Source organism: Episyrphus balteatus, chromosome 1, assembly GCF_945859705.1.
Source record: "Episyrphus balteatus chromosome 1, idEpiBalt1.1, whole genome shotgun sequence".
NCBI classification, from domain to species: Eukaryota; Metazoa; Arthropoda; class Insecta; order Diptera; family Syrphidae; genus Episyrphus; species Episyrphus balteatus.
The window spans coordinates 22,684,355-22,707,655 of record NC_079134.1 but is presented as its reverse complement, the minus strand read 5'-3'; positions in this window follow the sequence as shown (position 1 = coordinate 22,707,655).

Sequence of the window (23,301 nt, the reverse complement as noted above, 5' to 3'; positions counted from 1 at the left end):
TGGACTACGGAATGATAACACTGGTCAAAAAAATTAAACCTTTTATTTTTTCCACAAGAACCAAAATTTACTTTTCTGAAGGTTTTAGAGGAAACAAGGATTCGACTTTAGCACATTTTAAACCTACAGAATAATTTTAAGATATCAGATATCTGACTGAAAAACTGTCAAAACAGTAAATTAGTGGACTCATGTCTCTAAAAGGCGGGAATGGTATCGTCAATGTAGAGTGAGATGTCACGTCACGATTCTCTTGATGCTGTCTTTAAGAAACCCCGGATGAAACTAGAAATGAACTTGAAAAATGGAGATCTGAACCGAACATTGTACTAATGTTTTTTTTTTTTTTTTTGAAGATAGGACAAATGCATTTCACGAAGCAGAAAATAAGAGAGATCTACAAATAGTTTTAACTGTTTATCAAAAATTCAAAGCTCCTAAAAACCGCTAAGGTCTGAGAGATAATGTTGCGGAATTGTGACAAAATTTGATGAAACTAAGAAATATTTAATTCAACTGGAATAAATGCTCTAATTTACTTTCTGGGAACTTTTAATGAATCACAAACAATTGCATCCTTTGAACTTTGAAGGCATGGTAAACCTTATGAAGATAAAAAAATATATATATATGGTCACGGTCAGCCCAATTTTCTTCTCATTAATAAGTTTGCATGTTTTTTTCGCGGTTTTTTAAATAATTTAAAAAAAAATTACATTTTTTCTTTTCTCATAATATTACTTTTTTTTATTTTAAAAGCTTACAAAAAAATTATACCATCAAAAAGGCAAATATTTCTTTTAAAGAATAAAACTATTTTTACAATGTGCAAAAAGTATTAAAATAATTTATTAAAAACAACAATTTCTTATGAAAAAAGTAAAAAAATCATTTCCATCACCCAAAAGTTCATTTTTTTGATATAAAAACCTATAATAAATTTTATACCACCTGAAAGCTTATTACTTCAGCTCATCGATCATGTCTATTAGGCATCTACAAAAAGAGCTAGAATTTTTTGAACTCGATCAATTTTCATCAAAAAAAGCAAAAAAAACATATAATTTTATGTTCACACGCTATTGAATCAATTTTTTTCAATGACAACCTATACAAATTTTATATCATGTAAAAGCTCATTATATCACCTTTCATATGACGTTTCAATCATATTTCTGCGATGCCTAGAAAAAAAGTTAGAATTTTGTAAAGCCAACCATGTCGAAACTCGAAACTGAGATTACGGTACTTCCCACACTGGTGGCTGTTCGTGTTCATGATCAACAGATCTCCACAGGTGTTTTGAGGTATTTAGAAAGTTTTTTAATTAAACATTGTGTAGCTTGTAGTGAATGTTTGTATGTGTGATATATCAAATGAAAGGTAATATTCTCAGGATGCTCAATAAAGTTAAATCAAATTTGTACCAAAAGAAAGAACGGGTTATAAAATAAAAGATTATTTTACCGTTATCTCAAAACTGTAACTACAAAATTGATTGAAATTTTGCACAGATATAGTGCTTTCAATTATCTATTTGTAGTATAAATTTCATTCATTTATCTGTTGAAGAAAAAAATAAAAAAAAAATTAAACGGTTAAAACGGTAAAAAACTTGGGACAAAAAAAACTTGTTTTTTCCAATTTTTTGTTCCTTAAGCTTGAGACTTTTTGAACGCTACGAAAAATTTAAAAAAATAAAAAGTCACCCAAAAATACCCCAAAACAAGTAGGTGTTTTTCAAAACTTCATATTTCGAAACGCAGAGACTTAAAAAAAAATACGTATTAGACCCCTAAATTTGGTTTTTAATATCTTACGAATGACGTTTTTCAAATTGTCAAAAAATAAATTCCTGTACCTATAATCACTACTTTGTCAAAGGTCTACCTCATGTTTTAGTTTTAGAAAACCATTAATAACTTGGTTTCAAAATTTTTTTAGAATTTTTTCAATACCATTGTCAGTCTTGCAATAAATTTATCTATTGATAAAAAAAGAATACAACGCTTTACATTGTCGCGTTTAGAAAATAGCCAATTTTTTGAAATTTTATTTTACCCCTATTTACCCTATTGAAAGTTGGAATTTTTTTAAAATCCTTCAAATTTATTCAACTTTAGGTTATTATCTTTCAAATAAGCTATAGAAGATTTTTGTATCTCTAATAGTTTATTTTTAAGAGTGGAACGTTAGAAAATGGCGTCACTTTTTTGTGGTGGCTACTATGGTTCATCGATTTATAAGACGTTATCACGTCAAAATAAGCAAAAATCAAAAAAAAATATCACTTGTGGTCTAGTTATTTTTTACATAGATACATAACACGGATTTTGGTATCGAAATTGCAGTACTTGAACAACGAATTAAAGTCATATTTGATTTACTTAATACCTTAATATAAAAAGCGTCATTCGAATTGATACTATTTTTAGACTATTACAGTCGTTTTTTAAAGACTACCTGCACACTAAACAATAAACTAACAACCTAAACGTTCACTCTTATTTACTTATTTTTATTTAGGTAAGTATTCCTCAGTGATAATTTTCTTGCACCCTTTAATATTAGTCATTTGTTAAAGTACCATTGCTCGTCTTCCCAAACAAATGACTTAATCGTGACAAAAACTTTTAATTCAACTACAAAAAAAATAATTAAAAAAAAAAAATATTCTTCTTTTAATATGAACAACATTTTTATGCCACCCTCGAGTTAGAAATCATTAATAAAATCCATCTTTTCTCAGACAAATATTTGTATCGAAGAAGCAGCTTTGTTTTGTACATTTTTTTCTTCAATCGTATTTATATCTCAGGCATAACTCAACTAGACCATAATAATTTTCAAACTTCAAAACCCTCTGTCTCCCCGCATCGAACCGACAAATCGGTGCTGTGTTTTTCCTTTTCACTTTCCCAAACCTATAATCAGTTCAACCTAGAAACAATTTCCAGCTCAAAAAAGTCTCAGCGTCAGCAGCAACTAAAATAAAAGAAAACTCAGCCAAGACAGCAAAATGAGAAGTCTTCAACAGAAACAACAAACAACCGGGACACAACTAATAATAGCCAAAAGCCCTTCTTTTGCTAGTTATAGTTGACTGGATTGGCTTGGTGGTTAAGAAGGAGGCTTAGAGAAATCTTTTCTGCTCTTCTAGGAGCCAAAACAGCTACGATGGACAGCACAATAAATTCTCAGGCGCTACCACATTTCAAATACAATCTCAATGCCCCACTTGACGATGCAACAAATAAAACATAAAAAACGATGAAAAAGTTGAAGAAGAAGAAGCCACCGAAATGCACGTGTTCCAGCTGCTGCAAGTGGTCCAACATTGCGCGCGCTATGACATAAGCAAGCTCTCTAGCTGCTGTTTGTGTGTTTCTCTTGCAACAATTTCTCTAGTCCTGCTGCCAAACTATGAAAATGTTCCTTCTCGAAAAAGAAATAAAAGTTAATAATAGTTCTTTTGCGAGACTCAATAATGAGAAAGGAAGGCTCACTATACGAGGTGCCTTTGCACCTTTACTATTCCTACCTTATTGTCGGCCTTGTGCCTCTCCGCCAATGATGACGATGAGGACGACAATGAAGACGATGCTGCTGCTGATGATGATGACGAACTGGGAGCAAGACGCGACGAAAAACAAAATACTTGGGTCTTCCTCCAGAGTAGACTTAGACAATCACAGAGCCTAGATTGTGGCTGTCTTGTGTCTTGTCCATGTCTTTTATGCGAACTGCTTTAAACTCACCTTTTGGAACACTACTGCGCCGCCGCCGCCACGCTTCGATTTACTAGACACACAATAATATGCCTCTTGGATGCATCTTATATAGACCTGAAGCTGAGCTATTCTAAGCTGAGAGAGCTGATCTGGGCTGGGGTGTAATTTATAATAGCCGTACTAGCACAGTGGCATTAGGACGAGATCGTTTATAAAAATTAAATGGATTGCAGGTAGAACGCCTTCATTAATTTTAGAGCAAATTCTCTGTGGCATGTTACTTTGGTTATGTTTCTTTTATTGTTTGGGGGTAACAGTGGGATAATTTTTGAGAAAAAATTGTACCAAGATTTAAATTCAAAAAATTTAGAAATCGTTATTTTGGAATCACAAGTAATTCTTTAATCTCTTAAATCCCCTCAAACATAATAATCCTAAAAATTTAAAATTTAAACAATTGAAAATCAAATCGGGAAAAACAAAAGTCGGCAAATTGTATGCCCAGAAATCTAAAACTTCAGTATTCTTATTACTCCAAAAACTCGTGGTAGTTTCTAATCTAAAAACATTAAAATCGGGAATCCCCAAAATTTGGAAATAGAAAATCCAAAAATCTTAAATCAAGAAATCTTAAGCCCAGAACCTTAAACTTTTCTTAGCATCCAATATCCGAAAAATTCGGTAGGTATTCCAAAAACCCTATATAAAAATACCCAAAATTAGGAAAACTTTAAACCTTCCGTATTGGGAACCTTTTGAATTCCCACAAAAAAAAAAGCGAGATATCGAAAGTCCATAATTTTGAAAACCGAACAAAAAAAACAAAATTATACAAAGAGAAATTTAAGGCTAAGAACCCCATAACTTTCGTAATAGAAACCCCATTAATACACTTCAAAATTAGGAAAATCCAATACTTCGAAAACGGAAATTTCAAAAGATCCACAAACTAGAATTCTGAAAAAAATTAAAATAAAAAAAATTTCCACAACCCGAAAAATTCCATGTTCGGGATCCCTCAAATTCCAAAACCCAAAATCCCGAAAATTCTAAGTTCCGAAAGCGGAAACCTTGAAATTTGTTATACAGCTCTATTCTGCTATTCGATTCACGTGAATCGAAGGATTCCCTTTCTTAATCATGTGCAAAGTGTTGTTCCCGTCTGTTTTAGAAACTCTAAAGAAAAAAAAATTGTCTAGTTTTAATTTTAAACACTTCTAATTTTAGACTTTCACGTGAATGGAATAGCAGAATAGGGCTGATAATTAACCTTTTTCCACGTTGATTTAAAAATGTTCATCTGCAACGCAAAATCATTCCGAATAATAGTTAAATCAATGTGGTTTTCATTGATTTTACGTGGTTTTATGGTGGCTTTTCTCTCAGTGTAGTCCTGCATTATTCACAATACATAAAATCCAAAAGCTCCAAAATTTTGAAATTCGAACAATCTAAAATCAAAAAGTCTTTTAAACCCAAAAATGTCCATTTTAGAAACCCCTTAAATTATAAAAACTCAAAATCTGAAAAGTTCTATATTCCGAAAACCTAAAATGAAGGAGACTTTAAAAATAGCAGAAGGCTATAATTTCACACTCTTGAAAACAAGATATCTTAAGATTACAACCTTTATAAAAGACACTCGAAACTCCCAAAACTCAATATCCTGAAAATTCAATGTATCGTTAATTGGAAACCTGAAAAACCATGGAAGCTTATAATTTCAAAGTCTTAAAATTGAGAAAATCTAATATCGAGAAATTTTTAGGCCAGTTGCCAAGAACCAGCAAAATTTTGTATTAGAACCTCCCGAATTCTAAAAACTCAATATACGAACATTTCTTTATTCTGAATATTTAAAATCCTAAAACTTTAAATTGGGAGAGCCTTTCATTTCACAATTTGTAAAATGAAGAAAAATAAATCAACAAAAAATTAGCAAAAAACTTAATATCCTGAAAATATTTTATTCCAAAAACCGAAAACTAAAAAATGAAAACCCAAAAAATATACAAAATTATGGAAACATAACATCCCAAAATTTTTCCATTGAGAAATCTTAAACCTAGAACCCCTCCAATGTTCCGAAATCTGAAAATCCAAAACACCCAAAATATCGCGAGACTCTAATCTAAAAATCACAAAGTCAAGAAATCTTAAACTTAAAACTTTTGCAATAGGAATTTTGGAAAACCCAAAAACTCAAAGGCCATAATCCCAAAATTTCGAAAATTTAAAATTCTTCACTCTGAGTGGTCGAAATCGAAAAATTTTAAATTTTAAAATTTTCCTTGTATATAGTAAGAGTTTTTCAGAGTTGTAAATTTTGAGTTTTAAAGGTTTTTCGTTTTTTTGGGTATTCCGAAATACCTTCAGTATTAAAATTTTTCTGCATTTCAAAGTTTATGGATTTTTTTTCTACGTTTGTGGTCAACTTTGAAGACATTCCTGTCCTACTGTATGCAGTCGTCATCTACGACCCTCTTTTTGTCGAATAGGTCTGGGAATATTTTCTGTTTTATTTCTTTTTATTCACATTTTTGTTTTTATTGGTCTCTGGTTCCATTTGCTTTTCAGAGCAATCTCACTTTGTACCTGTAAGATCTCTGGGTGAGACGATAGGTCGGTTGCTTCTGCTTTCTGCGCGCAATTCTTTTTTTTTTTTTTATTATTTGTCTATTTTGCTAGGACTGATCGTGGTTTAGCCATAGAAGAGATTGCTTCAAAAGATCAGTTTTGGTAGGAATAGAGGTGAACCTTATATTTTATAGAACATGAAGAAGAGTGAACGTTTAGAATCTAGAAAGAGACGAAAAAAAATGATTCAAATGAAATGAAACGACAGACAGACAGACAAATTTTTCTTCAACTTCTACCAATGTTTTCGGAAGATATATACAAATGAGAGCCGTCTGTCGTTTAGACTTTAGTCGGTTTGTTTTTGGGTTGTCCAATGGAATATATACAAAGCTGAGTTATCCTCTCATGACTGTTGGTTTGTTTGTTCTTATATTTTGTTGAATTGGTAGCTTCTGAGACTGAATTTGATTTAATAGAAGGATAAGTAACGAAGGCACGTTCTAATAGTAAGAATCTATGCTTTACAACATGCGAGACGAAGTTTCAAGCAAATGTGATACATTTTTTTGGGGCGACGATTATTTGATTAAAGTTTTCATTTCAGTAGCCAAAGTTAAGTTGATGGAAATTGTCAAGACGTTCTCTTATAAATAACATTCTAACAAGGAAAAAGTTGAACCACATGTCCGCCTGTTATTTCACTGCATTACCATTTTTCTAGCCAAACAGGGGACAAAATAAAAAAAAGTTTATTTTTTTGTTTGTAGTCGAAATTAGTCATCATGATTCCCATTTTCCCTTGTCTTTTTTCGCATTCCAAAAAATCGACCGGTTTCCTAAAATGTCAAATCATTTTGAGCTCAGATCAAATTATCTAGATTCTAGAAGAACTATGAAGAAAAATTTAAAGCAATATACTTTTGTTTTTTAGAAAATCGTTTACAGTTTTAGAAAATTTGTGCAAAGAAACGAGATCTGAGCAGTAAAAAACATTCGGAATTTTTTACAACGGAAGAAGGATGCAATGCTTGATTTGCAATATTTGCCTAATACATCGAAAATATAATAGCTTACTTTTAATGATAAATCGCGTGGAGGAGTATGAATCATTTGGAATGTTGAATTTAGCTTCAGCAAATCAAAAAATATTATTCTCAAAAGGAAGAATGTCCACAATGCAGAGCGGAAAATTGGGTTTGAGTACGAAAAAATTTAAACATACATAAACATTATGAGACAATTAGTAACTTGGAATGATATTCATCGAAATTATAATAAATGCATGACTGGGTTGCAGTGGCGCATCCAGAAAAAAATTTGGAGGGGGCTGGAAAATTTTTCAAACATTTCTTAGAGGGTAAATTTACAAAAAAATGTTCTCTCTAATTTATTCATTTTTGGTCGAGAGTGAAGCGCTCTGTGGCAGTTCTGAAAGTGGCATAGTAGCAATTAACTGCTCTCGACGCGACGTCGACAGCCTCGTACTACCGTCTCCTGTTTTTCAAAATTCTTGTGTCCCAAGCATTTTACACAAACAACAAAAAGTTGAATCATCCTTTAAAAAACACTTAATTTTGTTCGATCTTTGATATGCGGCTGAATTCAAAACTGTTCACAGATTTATTATCACGTGTAGTTTTTGAGCTATACTCATCAGTCATCACTATTTTCGATGTAAACGCTTATGTTTCGCAATTCGACCGAAAGTAAATTGAAATCACTTTTCAATTTCACGTGAAATAAAATATCATATTCTTCATTTCGATCGATTTCGAAAACTAAGAAATTGCTTCGAATTGTCAAACTGAAGAATCATCCATTTTTATTTTGTTTCTAAAGCTAAATTATTGCTGCTGGATGCAATTTCATCGGCAATTTTAATGGAAAAAAAAGCATAAAGAAAAAATAAGAAGACACATTTTGAGAGACAAATCAAATATGTAATTGAAATGCAGAAAATTAGGTAAAGCGTAAAGCGAATAAAGTTGCACAAGCAGAGGCAGTGCGCAATTCCCGAGGGTGCCTGGAAAACTGCGGACTGCAAACACAGAGGCAGTGTTGAATTCTGATATTTCATGCCTTATGGTGTTTTATGCATTTTGTATTAAATAAACAGCAAATAAACATTACAAAACAATTAAAATATAAGTTTATAAGAACATCCTTTTTCACTTTCGGCAAGTAAATGCTCTTAAAATGAAATGTGAAAGTCGAAAAAACTAATTTTCAATGAAATTATTTTTGATATTTAATCCGAAATATATATTTTTTCGTAATATGTTGCTTTTTAATCCAAATTCCAGATAAGAATTGGAGATATCAAAAATTTCTATTTCCAAAAGATTTGAGAAATATATTATTTTTGAAAAAAGTATTTTAAGATAGAATAAGAATAAGAAGTTTTGCAAAATTAAACTTTGATGTTATTCGACATACGTATTATACTGAAAAAATGATCTGGAGAATTCCGAATTGGACTAAAATCTGAAAAAAATACCCCACCCCTCAACGTCAGCTAAGGCTCTTACTCAAACAAACACAAAAAGCCGTTTCAGAATTTGGAGGGGGCTCGAGCATCTGAGCTGCCTCTAAATTTTTAAGATTTACGAACAAGTTTCACTCAACCATATACATTATGATTAAATTAGCTAAAAAATAACATGATCTTGAAGGCTTGGGGGGGAGGGGCTTGTGAACCCCCCCCCCCCCCCTCAATACGCCACTGCTGGGTTTCATGTTCTCAAAATTCAAAAAAAAAAAAAGAATATAATCATAAAAGAATATTATTAATTTAGTTTTATACCTAAGAAATTAAATTAAAAAATATAAAATTAATAATATAAAATTTAAAAAATTAATTACAAAAGACTTCTTTTTAAACAGTTTTGACCAAAAAATTTCTTGTATAACAATGTATTAATTTTTTTTTTTGAAAATCATTTGAATTGTTTTTTTTTAATATTTTTGTATATACAGGGTGTCCCAAAAGTAATGGATCAAACGAAATATGCTGATAGGCCAACTTAAGGGCTCTCAGAATTTGGTAACTTGTTCATCCCAAATCCTTACGGTTTTCGATTTAATGCATTTTTTGTGAAATTTCGAAAAATGCCGACTTTGCATCAGTATTTTGCTTCCTCCGCTCATAATTGATTTTTGTTTTTTTACAATTCTTCCACTAAAACGTTGCCTAATAATAGGAAATAATTAATTAATCAAAATATTTTTTATTTTATACACCATTTTGCTGCAAATTAATTAACAGTTTCATGTTTTATAAAAACTCAATTTCTTACTTTTATTTCAGAGCAGCATCCCGAAAAAAATTTGCATGGTGTGATACTGGTTTATTATTTTAAAAACTTGCCGTGTTATTGCAGTTTCCAAAAATGTATAAAAATTTCCAAAGTTGAAATTGGAACGAAAGATATTACAATTTAAATGTAACAAAACAGGGCTTTTCAGAGAAAAATAACAAAGAAAAATAAACACATTTTCTCGACTGTAGTTTGTTTATTTCTTTTTGAATAAAAGTCTCGACTTTTGTTTGTTATTTTTCTCTGAAAAGCCCTGTTTTGTTACATTTAAATTGTAATATCTTTCGTTCCAATTTCAACTTTGGAAATTTTTATACATTTTTGGAAACTGCAATAACACGGCAAGTTTTTAAAATAATAAACCAGTATCACACCATGCAAATTTTTTTCGGGATGCTGCTCTGAAATAAAAGTAAGAAATTGAGTTTTTATAAAACATGAAACTGTTAATTAATTTGCAGCAAAATGGCGTATAAAATAAAAAATATTTTGATTAATTAATTATTTCCTATTATTAGGCAACGTTTTAGTGGAAGAATTGTAAAAAACAAAAATCAATTATGAGCGGAGGAAGCAAAATACTGATGCAAAGTCGGCATTTTTCGAAATTTCACAAAAAATGCATTAAATCAAAAACCGTAAGGATTTGGGATGAACAAGTTACCAAATTCTGAGAGCCCTTAAGTTGGCCTATCAGCATATTTCGTTTGATCCATTACTTTTGGGACACCCTGTATAGCTATGGACAAAGAAATAGCACATTTTTTATTTTTCTTACAAAATTTGGATTTATTTGGAACCTTTTAACTTATATATTTTGTTTTTTAAATCAGGGCATGCATTAGCTTATGGGGATTCATAAAATTAATAATTATAAATTATTTCATTTCGATAATATTTTTAAAAATTATGATTTGTAGACAATAAACTTTTTTTTTTTGGACAAGGAAATAGCACACATTCCGAAAATCATAAAAATAATCATTTCTAAGCAAAAATTCTTACAATTTCCAATAAATTCAATACTACTAAGTTAGTTAGTTAGTAACTTTATAGTAGACCACAGTTTTTCAAAGTTACTTGGCAACTATTTGGTAAACTTTCAACTACACTGAGGGAAAAGCCACCATAAAACCACGTAAAATCAATGAAAACCACATTGATTTAACTATTATTTGGAATGATTTTGCGTTGAAGATGAACATTTTAAAATCAACCTGGAAAAAAGGTTAATTTTTTGATGGTTTCGTATCTTAAACTCACATAAATCAAAGTAGTTCATCTTTTTTTCCCTCAGTGTAACTTCTGGTATCCACTTTGTGGCGTACACTTATTTGATTCTGGCCCAAAGATCGTTTGAATGTTCGAAATTTTTTTTTTCCCAAGCTTAACCCCATAGAAAATTTATAAATTGATGCCAAGGTTAAGATCGTGAATTTGAGATGCAAACATCGATTTTTTCGTGAGAAAACCTATTTTGTACTATTTTTGATGCATGCTTGGGTCATTGTTATGTATGAATATCTAATTAACTGGCGAGAAATATGGTTCTTTGGTATTTTAATGTAATATTAGGACAAAAGAATTTATCAATTCTGCCATCCTTTTTTTCTCACCGAATTCTATATTTACTTCGGGCAAAATCGTTCGAGATGACTTAAAAGGCTCACATTTGCGTTTCTTTGTGATCGCTCTATCCACTCGTATGGAAGTTTTGCGGTGAAGAAGTTAACGCAATTTAATTTCAGAATTTAAATTTCTATTTGCTCTTTCTAAATAAATGGCTTTATCCATAATTTATTTGAAAAATTTAGAGTTTAAGCTAATTGAGTAGGATTTTTCCCTATATTGACTATGAAGATCGAAAGTAATTCTCCCTTTTTTTCGCAGTTTAATGATTTTTTCTGCCTATTTTTGTTTTCGAAAATAATTGTTAATTAAATAGTAGCAACAAAATAAATGCATTTTCGTTTACAACTTTTGAACGCGGAATAAAAATTTAACGGTTAAACAAATGTGTGCTATTTCTGTCTCCACTAGCGAAAGAGACAGAGAAAGCATTATATTGCTATTGCAATCAAATATAGAAATTAACGGTAATTTTAAGATATTTTCGCCTCCATCACTTTATTTCGACAATATACCGAAAGAAAAAAAAAATATAAAAAGCATTCCCAATATCTAAAATTCGATTCGCATGATTTTTCTCAATAGTGTGCTATTTCTCTGTCCATGGCTGTACAGTACATATTTATATAAATTTTCAAACGTTTTTCAACAAAGGGTTTAATATTTAGACCAGTGCCGAAGCCTTCAAAAATATTAAAAAGTAAAAAAAAATCATAGTAGGATGAAACCCATTGGAAAAGGAGGTGAATATGATAAAAGTGAAAGGAAAAATAAATTACGGGCGAGCCGAGTTCGGGAAGTGTGTTGGTTGAGTTTTTAATGGTAAAAAATGGTACATCTCGATTTCCGGCAAAACTACAAGTCCTATGGAAAAAAGTTGTATGGCAAAGTTGTAGGTAATAAAAAGATCTACAACTCTTGTAGAAACAATTTTTTCACATAACCTCAAAATTTAGGTGAAAAATTAAAAAAAAAACGAGTTTTTGGTTTTTTTATTTTTATCTTTTCCAAAAAAAAATGTTTTTTTTCTACGAAATTAGGTGACAACTTACCTTATTATGTCTCAAATACACTGTATTTTATTTGATTTAAAATGTTTATTTTTTCACCTTATTTTGACTTAATATCAAAAAAACACCCTAATTTTCAATTGAAAATTCACGTGTCAAAACATCAGCTTTTTCAAAAAATCGGTGGGCATTGTGCTCTTTGAAATATTTACTTTCAGATGGTGAAAGAAAAAATTTACATTAGTACACTATAGTACATTTTCTCGGAAAATGAAAAAAATGAAAAAACCTTCAATTCGAAAAATTTTTTTAATCATTATTTAAAACTTGGCCCTATTTATTAAAATTTACACCTTAATTACTCAAAAACCAAACGATTTATAAACGCAACATGAAATCGTATGGGTTTTTTAAATAGGACTTGTAGTTTTGCCGGAAATCGAGATGTACCATTTTTTACCATTAAAAACTCAACCAACACACTTCCCGAACTCGGCTCGAACGTAATTTATTTTTCCTTTTACTTTTATCATATTCACCTCCTTTTCCAATGAGTTTCATTCTACTATGATTTTTTTGGGTTTAAAAAATTAACGACCCTGGGCTAATTCAAATAAAAAGAAAATATAAATCTATAAACAGAAACAAATTTTCAAAAGAATTTTCAAATCCAAAATGTACCTATTTTTGTTAACATTTTTCTTCATATTTGTTTTCAAAAATTTTCTTTGAAATCGGTGACGCTTCTTACGAACAAATCAGACATAATAAAAAATGGTATGGTAAGGTATGGTGACGTGAAATAACGCCCTACGAAATAAGGCCCCATTTGAAATGCGGCTTTATTTCCATGGAAAAACTGAAATAACGCCTGACGGGCCTTATTTCAGTTGCAATATGGAAATAAGACCCCATTCGAGATAGAAATAAGGCCACATTTCTGGAGGAAGCGAAATCGGTGACGTGAAATAACGCCCTACGAAATAAGGCCCCATTTGAAATGCGGCTTTATTTCCATGGAAAAACTGAAATCACGCCTGACGGGCCTTATTTCAGTTGCCATATAGAAATAAGACCCCATTCGAGATAGAAATAAGGCCGCATTTCTGGAGGAAGCGAAATCTTGCTTCGTGTTCATAGTACCTATAAGTGATAAGTGAGAAGAATATGGGAGGGGGTTGCGGCTTTCATATGGGACATTACTTCACTAAGAGTAGGAAATAATTTCACTTTTTTTGGGAAGTTAGTTCTCGCTGAATGTGAGAACAATTATTTTTTTTTTTTTTTTGGAACGAAATTCACTTTTGGTTGAAGTGGGAGGTGGAAAATAATTTTTCTTTTTAATACTGTATCTTATTAGATGAGGTGTCTTTGGCACATTTTTTTTTACAAAAGTCTGCACTGAAAAATGAAAATGGGAAATCGCGGGTCTTCACAAAGTTTTTGCACTCTTTTTTTCTAGTACAAACTTTTAAGAAATAAGTAAAATCAAGAATACATTTAAGAAATTGAAAATAAATAAATACTCGTAGTAACGTAAGTAGATTCAATTTAATTCCAATGTTCAAATGCGAAGCGGAAAAAAATTTTTCTAACCCGAATTTTAATGCGAAGCGGAAAAAAATTTTGCCCACGTGAGGATCAATTTTGAGGTGTGAAAATTAAAAATTCGCGCGAATTTTTTATAAAAACATTATAAATATTTTCAACCTAAGTAAGCTCTTGGAAGAGCTGACACTGAGGAAGCTCAAGAAGTTTTGCAGCGATTTCAACATTATCCCAGACATGCAGTTCGGCTTTCGGGAGAAGCACTCCACACTGCATCCGCTCATGAAGTTCCACCAAGACATCACCTCAGCTTTGAACAACCATCAAGTTACCGTCGCATGCTTTCTGGATGTCGAGAAAGCATTTGACAGCGTATGGATAGAAGCCCTTATCCATAAACTTCATTTACTAGGCTTCCCTGTAGCACTAATAAAAATCATTTTTTCTTTTCTTTCTTCTAGGAACTTCTTCGTACAAGTGGAGGATAGAAAATCAGCAATGAAGTGCATTAGAGCTGGAGTTGCCCAAGGATCAAAACTTGGTCCCTTCCTCTATAGTATCCTGACGTCAGACCAGCCGCTTGCAAGTGAGTGTGAGAACCTGCTTTACGCTGACGATTCGCTCACATACTACAAGTCCGTCTCGCCAACGATAGCCGCCAGGAAAGTTGAAGCTCACATTCGAAAACTGTATGGGTTCTACAGTAAATGGGGTATCCGGATCAACTCATCCAAATCGGAATTACTGTGCTTTAGACGAACAGGAGGACGAAGCATTCGGTCAGCTGCAAACTGTAGGAGCATCACACTTACACTACCTGATGGTACTAAATTGGCAGCCAAACGCAACGCGAAGTATTTAGGGATCAACTTTAACGAGCTCCTGAGGTTCAACCTTCACTCTAGGTCTGTCCTGAAAAAAGCCAACTACGCCTTCCATCGCCTTCACCCCCTGATGAAGAGAAGAAACGGATTAAGCCAACCAACGAAACTCCTGATCTACAAGCAGCTTCTACGACCTGTCATCACCTATAGCTTTCCGGTATGGTATACCATTTCCAAGACAGCCATGAAGGAACTTCAAATTTTTGAGAGGAAAATCCTGAGGATCTGCACCGGACTTTACTTCGATCGACAGCGACAAAAATACTACAGCAACGAGCGACTTTACGAGGAAGCAAACATCATAACGTTGGAAAAGTATCTGCTGCAATCTGCAAAGAAACTTGTCGGAAGCATCGCCAACCACCCCAATCAGCTGATGAGAAGCATGAGAACCCAACAACGACATCCCGAACCCAGATACCTTAGTGCTTTGGATATTCTGGATGAGCACATAATCCCAACCGACAACGAGGAAGTAGTTTACTTTTACGCCGATACGCAATCGGCCTACTACCGCGGCTAATTGCCATACCACCCAACCCACCATTATCAATACAACAACTGGACAACCGGGACGGAATACCCCGAGGATAACCTAGTCAGCAGACTTGTAAAATTAAGCCTATTCATGTACTATATTTACATATATTTTATCTTTTATCCATTGTATAAGGTTAGGCCCCATATGTGCCAACAAATTTTAATATCAATCAATGTATCTTATTAGAAATAAGTTAAGCTTAAGTCAATTGTATATAGTATGTTCAATAAAACAAAATTGAAAAAATTATAAATATTTTTAAGGACTTTATTAATTCCTAAGATACATATGTTTCATCAAAAACCACCACCACGTGTAGATATCAACGTGTTTCACGTTCTTAACAAACGCATTGTCTTGATTTTTATAATTTTTAAACCTTAACCATTGTATAACGTTAGCCCCTCTAAGTGCCGCAATGTACCCATATAATAGTATTTGTGAGTTTATCATAAGCACAATTAACTTCTATATAAAAACAAATTGAAGCTGAAAACAAGTAGGTGCATACGTTTTAAATAAAAGAGCTGAGGTCCGAACTTTATAAAGTTGATTGAACAAAACACTGAGTGTTATCATTATCAGTAACAAAAATAAAATTAAAAGATGAATTCAAAAATTCAAAGACTTAAATATTAAATGTTTTTTTCGTATTTCATTTTTGTTTTTCTTTACGCAATGCATAATATATGCATAACTGCGAAGGACTATCACTTTTTCCATGTCATTCCTCATAATAAACCACTTGACTTTCACTTATTGGAAAGTCTTTATAAGCACATGTGTGTGTAATATCACGAATAAAAGTACTATTTAAAATTGATATATTATTAGTAAAAGATTATCCCGTTAGGTCACGTGACACAAGAAAAAGCAAAATAAAATGATCAATAAATCTCTATACATTTTATAACTTTCAATTGTTGTACCTAGTTAGCAAGGAATTCCCATATGAATGCGTTCTTAAATGCACCTCTATCCTCCTCTGGGTTGTGTTTTCCAGCATAGATGAAGCTATGAAGCATCTCTCTTAGATGCACTTTAGTTGAAGCACAAAACGTGATGTATTTATTTTGCAATTATTGATTGAATATTTACTTCTTCTTGTTCGAGAGTGTGTCTTATGTGAGTATTATTTCACATCATTGCAGATATAATAGCTTGAAAAGCTGGTTGAAAGTCCTTAAGTCGCATTTTATGGGTAAAAGTATAAGTTTTTGTTAAGAGTTTACTTTGACTTAACAATTGAATGAAATATGCCTGAACAATGGGAAAATTAATTCTTCATTGCACTTTAAGCAAAAACTATTAAATTTGATGTAAGTGTTTTTTTTAGATTTTGCAACTTTTATTGAGGATTTAATTTCATTTTCTATCCTGATAGGAGTTTTTTTTTTTTTTGTCTGCGATTAAAATTATCATTAGATCTGAAGTCATGACACATTGAGTAAATATTATTATTACCACGATGAAATGGGCTTGTCCCCCTTCATCACTTTGAAATCGGTGTTTTGCTTTGAGTCAGCTATAACGCATTAGATGTGCGGGCATCTTGAGAAATGAATGAACGTTGCGCCGGCCGCCGCTGCACTACAGTCTAATGGCTGAATCATGGATGGGAATTTTAAGTGTTTGGCTTTTTATTAGCGGTAACTTTGATGAAAGTTCTTGAGTTGAAACAATATTTGCAAAAATATTCATGCCTAAGCCTATAATAGCTATATGGGAAGTCTTTGAGGTGGGAACTTTATTTTATTGCTGTCAGCAAGTGTTTTATGAGATAAGTAGCGACAAATAAATGCAAATTTGAATTGACAGAAATCATTTTATGAAATTTGTAAGTAATAACATTTATTTTTAAATTGATCTTTTTAATGAAGCTTTCAATGTTGACTAAAAACGTAATCTTAAAAATTAAAAAAAACTACTTTTTTTGGATTTTTTCAAAATAATTTGTTTTTTACCTTCTTAAAAACGCATCTTTTTATTTTAGAAAATTATTTATTTTTGGCCTATATATTTCGAGGTCTTACATGCCTCATCTTTAGGGTCTAAACAAATTACAATGCATTTTAATAAATTATATTAACAAATAATTTGAATTAAAAAATAAATTACCATTAAAATATTTTTAAAAAAGATGAACAATTTTCTAAAAAGTTTTTTTTGACATTTAAAACAATTGAAAAATCTCGCTTTCAAATAAACTTTACCCCTTAAATAATAATAATTATTTTTAGGCTAGATTTGATGGCTATTTTAGGAGTGACTTAGTCCACTTTCATAATAATTATGGACACATATACTTTTCTTTATTTTTGGTCCAAAAATTGAATTCCAAAAACACTTCTGTAGAGCCTCCAATAACTGTTACCTATGTTTCAAGTTTGAAGTCGATAAACTTCAAAGATTGGGCTGAAGCTTTTTTTACAGATTGTCCAAGAGAACCTTTTATTCTGTTTTTTTTTTTTTGTTTTTGACGTGATAACGTCTTATAAATCGATGAACCATGGCAGCCACCACAAAAAAGTGACGCCATTTTCTAACGTTACACTCCGGCACTTTCGCAGTGCGGCAAAAAAAATCAATTCAAAATTAAAAATAAACTATTAGAGATACAAAAATCTTCTATAACTTATTTGAAAGATAATGACCTAAAGCTTAATCAAAATGAAGGATTTTTAAAAATTCCGTCATTTAATAGGGTAAACAGGGGTAAAACGGAAAGATGAAATTTGGGCTAAAATCTAAACGCGAAGTCGTAGAGAATTGATTTTTTTGTTTGCTATAAATAGATGAGATTAATTTAAGAATAACTGCATTTAAGAAAATATTCTAAAAAATTTTGAAACTAAGCTATAACGTTTTGTTTGAACGTTGTACACGTGTTGGGGCTATGAGAAAATGATGATTTTGGGTAAAGAAAATTTTCGTTGACAATTCTAAAGATGCCAGGTTAAAGATGAGTGAAAAAAAATTAAGCGTCTGATACGGATTTTTTCCAACGTTTCGAAATATGAATTTTTGAAAAACACCTTGTTTTTTAGGGGTATTTTTGGGTAATTTTTGATTTTTAGCTTTTTTTTGGAGCGTTAAAAACTTATAGGACATGTAGGTTTTGGCCTAATGCATACATGTGCAAAAACTTGGAATCGTTTAGTGAGTTTTGACTGAATAGCGGAAGAAACAAGTTTTTAAAAAACACGTTTTTTGACCGTTTTTTGACCGTTTTTAAACGATTTTCATCGGTTCTAATTTTTATCTTTTTTTCTTTAATACAGGAATACAATATATGGAGTAATGATAGACCATGACTACTACTATATGTGTGAGAAGTTTCAATCATTTTCGAAAAACAAAATTTTGAGATAACGGTAAAATAAAATTTTAGAATTCAACAGGTTATAACTTTTGACCAAGAGCAGATAGAAATTTTATTAAACTTTTATGAGCATCCTGATACATTTACCTTTCATTTGGTATATCACACATAACGGTAGACTAACTACAAGCTACACAATGTTAAATCAAGAAACTTGCGAAAAACCTCAAAACACCAGTGGAGATCTGTTGCCCCCCGAACAGCCATCAGTGTGGGAAGTACCGTAATCTCAGTCTGGAAATTCTAACTTCTCTTGTAGGCATCTTTGAAATGAGATTGATACGTCATATGAAAGGTGAAATAAAAAGCTTTCACATGGTATATATTTTTTATAGGTTGTCAAACAACAAAATTTATTCCATAGCCTGAGAACATAAAAATAAATGTTTTTTTTGCTTTTTTTAATGAAATTTGATCGAGTTCACAAAATTCTAGCTCTTTTTGTAGATGTCTCATAGGCTTTCAGATGGTATAGAAGGTTGTTCTAATATAGCGATACAAATACATGGTTTCCCTTAAATAGGGTCAAAATAAAATACGCTGAAAGACCAAAGCTAAAGGCTCTGGAGAGATGCTGCAATTTGAATTTAACAAAATAGAGGCGTTCGATCTAAAAGAAATAAATAAGTAACTTAAAACTGTAACTTGCAAAGAAATGACGTATACTTAATAAAAATAGTTTTTCAAAATGAAATTTTATAAAGAAATGCATTTGATCCAAAACCGTAGGAGAAATATGACCAAGTTCTCAAAAATTTTAAGTTGGTCTTTTAGTTTATTTCGTTTGGACCATTACTTTTGGGACATCCTGTGGGTGTGATAAAACGTTTTTAACTTTTATGGCTCAAATTACCAAAAAATGTAAGATTCGAGTGTTTTGAATTTTTCTTTGAATTTCGACACAATTTGCCAAAAAAATTGTTCTGATTTAAGATAACTGGAATATAAAGCAAATTAACCAAATTATTCATCAAAATGAATAATATTCTCTTGAGTTTAAACACCACTTGATCTTTTGTTGTTTATTAAAAATAAGTCCTAAAACTATTTCTCGTTATCGCGCCCCTCTAATGACAAAAATGACTTGCCCTAAAAAATTTCCTTTCAAAATTATTGCACAATTATTCTTCTTCCCATTTATTATAATTTTTCCACGAAAAAATATCAAGATAAAGACATAAATTAGTTTTGAGTCAAAGTGCATATATGCGCACATCATCGTCTTTGCAGATTTTGGGGATTTCACTCTGATTTGCCGCCGCCGCCGATTCGGGTTTTTGACTGACTTAATTCTCCCTTTCGAAGACATTCTATTTATTTTACTTTAATTTCTTAATTTTTTTTTTGTTGTGTGTGTTCATTTCTCGCAGCTCAACAAAAGTTCATGGCTTATTTAAGTGCGTAAATAAGACTCGCCCTGGATGGCTGATGATGCACCTATATGATGAGACAACTGATTTCAGACTTGGACTTAAATGACGATGACGACGACCAACGACGCCGGCTGGTGTGAACGTCAAAGCGGGATGAACCAGCAGGAAGTTTCATATACCTTACATAAAGTCCCAGAGAGCTCGACTGGCGGTTGCGGCGGCGGCGCAGTGGATCATCATTTGTTTCAGCAATTATTTTCGCATTTGGAGAGTTAATTTCTGCACATCAAGCAAAGCAAGCGAGTGTATATAGACCCTACGCGTTAGGGCGAATGAAATGCTGCGGATGCAGGTTGCCGCTGCAGAGTTTACACAAAAGAAACGAACAAAACAATTCCCATCCTGTGGTGCCGCATTGCATTGCCTGCCATCGCGCATCGCCATATTCTGCGCGCAATCCTCGCATCCCGCAAAGCCGCCGCCTCGCAAAGTCTCCCATACTCACCGCGCGCATTTACTGACAGATCCAATGAAGACATTAGTGTTAATGGAATTGTTATTAAGGTGTTGCAGGCGATTGTGTGCTTGCCTCATTACAGAGCGCGATCTTAATTGAGATGAATTTCAACTTTGCAACATTTTTCTGAGGAATCGCATTCGCACACAGTTCGCGCAGCCATCTTTCTTTTAACAAAAATAATATAATTTCTGTTTTCGTTAAATTAGCAGTCTTGACTGCGACTTTTCATAGAGATAATTGTGTGAGCTTTTTTTGTTGGTTGCAACTTGCAAGCAAGGAGGCCTTGTCAAATTAAACCGATCCCAGAGTTGAATTGTTGCAATTGACAATAGCTTTTCAACAGACTTTCGCTTTTGACAATTCGAGAGGAGCTCGCAAAAAAAAAAAAACCGATCTAAAAAAAAATAAGAAAAATCACATCAAATCACTGTCCGTCATTTGCATAGAAATCGCTTTGATTGTTTTCAGTTTGGGCTTTCAATTGGCAGTTTTGTCAACTCTTTTCAGACTTTTTTTTCTGTTCTTTTACTTTATTTTTTGCCTTCAAATCAGTTTGGTCTAAGTTTTGTGGAACAAAATAACAACAAAACGTTGACAGGAGCGAATCACAAGCAACATGCAATAATACACAACTTACTGCCATTAATTTTAGTCGATTAGTTTAGCTACTAGAGGGGGTTGCTGTAGCTTTTGCTGCGGCTGGAATAGAGTCTCCTTAGTCAATTCGAATAGTCGTTGAGTTGCTGTCGTTTGAGTGAGTTTTATGTGACAAGTCATGAATTTTTATGTGCAGAGATACAAATCGTGCAGAACTCTCCAGAGAAGGGGGGTAAAAATTTCATCATAATCTAGTTGAAGGAAAAAAAAAAAGGCGACTTTAAAAACGAACGAAGTAATAAATCACGGTACAAACAACGTGGAGTTACGCAAACTCACTGATTGTCAATTATAATATTATGGGGCCACATATAGACTGAAACTGAGGTGGAAAGGAGATGAGTTTGTTCGAAGTTGGGCTAAGTCTATGGAATAATGCAGTGATTTGGTTGGCAAAAAGAATGTCAAAGGTTGAAAATTGGATGACCGGAAAAATGTTATCCACCGCAGACATAAAGTTTAGATTTAATAATAAATTATTGGATTTTCTATGTTAAAGTTTGGTTTTGCTAAAAATGTATCTTTTGTCTATTGAAATGTCTTACTTTTGGTTTCGATCAAGTAAAAGTTCAGAAAAGGGCCAAATGATTGCGCAATGAATAGTAGGTAGGTATAATAGAGTCGTTGTCCAACAATTTATGATTTATATGCATTGTAGTGATATTAATAAAGTCTTTAAGCTTATACAATATCGATTGAAGCAAATGAAATAGGTTCGAATACACTGTAGGGAGATTTTTAGTAAAAGCTAATGCAGCCTAAGAGTCTTTCTAACAATAAAATACACTCACTTTTATATGGAATTAGATTCTGGGGATTTATTTCCCGCAGCACCACCAGGTGCTCTATGGTGAGCGTACACTAGACAGTGTTCATGTCATGTCAAAGTTATCGAAGTCCTTAAGAGTAAATATTGAAATTTACTCCACCTAAAGTGATATTCAAATAAAATTCTCATTATCCTGATCTGAGTTACTAATTTTCATCGCTAGACTTATCGTAGAGTAGGGAGGGGCACTTTCGACGGTAGAGCACATTTCACCATTAAAATTGTAAAAAGGCAGTTAAATTTTCAATCAAATTCGGCAATGTTGGCCCTACTGTTCTCTCTTATAATACTCCTCCATACTCTGGACGAAATGAAAAAAACAAAAACATAAAAGAAAGTACATCTGTAAATACGCGGCCGGCTGCGCGTTCAGCCGTGCGAAATGCCCCATGTGGGGAATCTGAAGTGCCCCACGTGGGACATTCTGAAATGACCCACGTGGGACATTCTGAAATGACCCACGTGGGGCATTCTGAAATGACCAACGTGGGGCATTCTGAAATGACCCACGTGGGGCATTCTGAAATGACCCACGTGGGGCATTCTGAAATGACCCACGTGGGGCATTTTGAAATGACCAACGTGGGGCATTCTGAAATGACCCACGTGGGGCATTCTGAAATGACCCACGTGGGGCATTCTGAAATGACCCACGTGGGGCATTCTGAAATGACCAACGTGGGGCATTCTGAAATGACCAACGTGGGGCATTCTGAAATGACCCACGTGGGGCATTCTGAAATGACTCACGTGGGGCATTCTGAAATGACCCACGTGGGGCATTTTGAAATGACCAACGTGGGGCATTCTGAAATGACCCACGTGGGGCATTCTGAAATGACCCACGTGGGGCATTCTGAAATGAATAACGTGGGGCATTCTGAAATGACCCACGTGGGGCATTCTGAAATGACCCACGTGGGGCATTCTGAAATGACCCACGTGGGGCATTCTGAAATGACCCACGTGTGGCATTCTGAAATGACCCACGTGGGGCATTCTGAAATGACCAACGTGGGGCATTCTGAAATGACCAACGTGGGGCATTCTGAAATGACCCACGTGGGGCATTCTGAAGTGAAACACGTGGGGCATTTTGAAATGACCAACGTGGGGCATTCTGAAATGACCCACGTGGGGCATTCTGAAATGACCCACGTGGGGCATTCTTAAATGACCCACGTGGGGCATTCTGAAATGACCCACGTGGGGCATTCTGAAATGACCCACGTGGGGCATTCTGAAATGACCCACGTGGGGCATTCTGAAATGACCCACGTGTGGCATTCTGAAATGACCC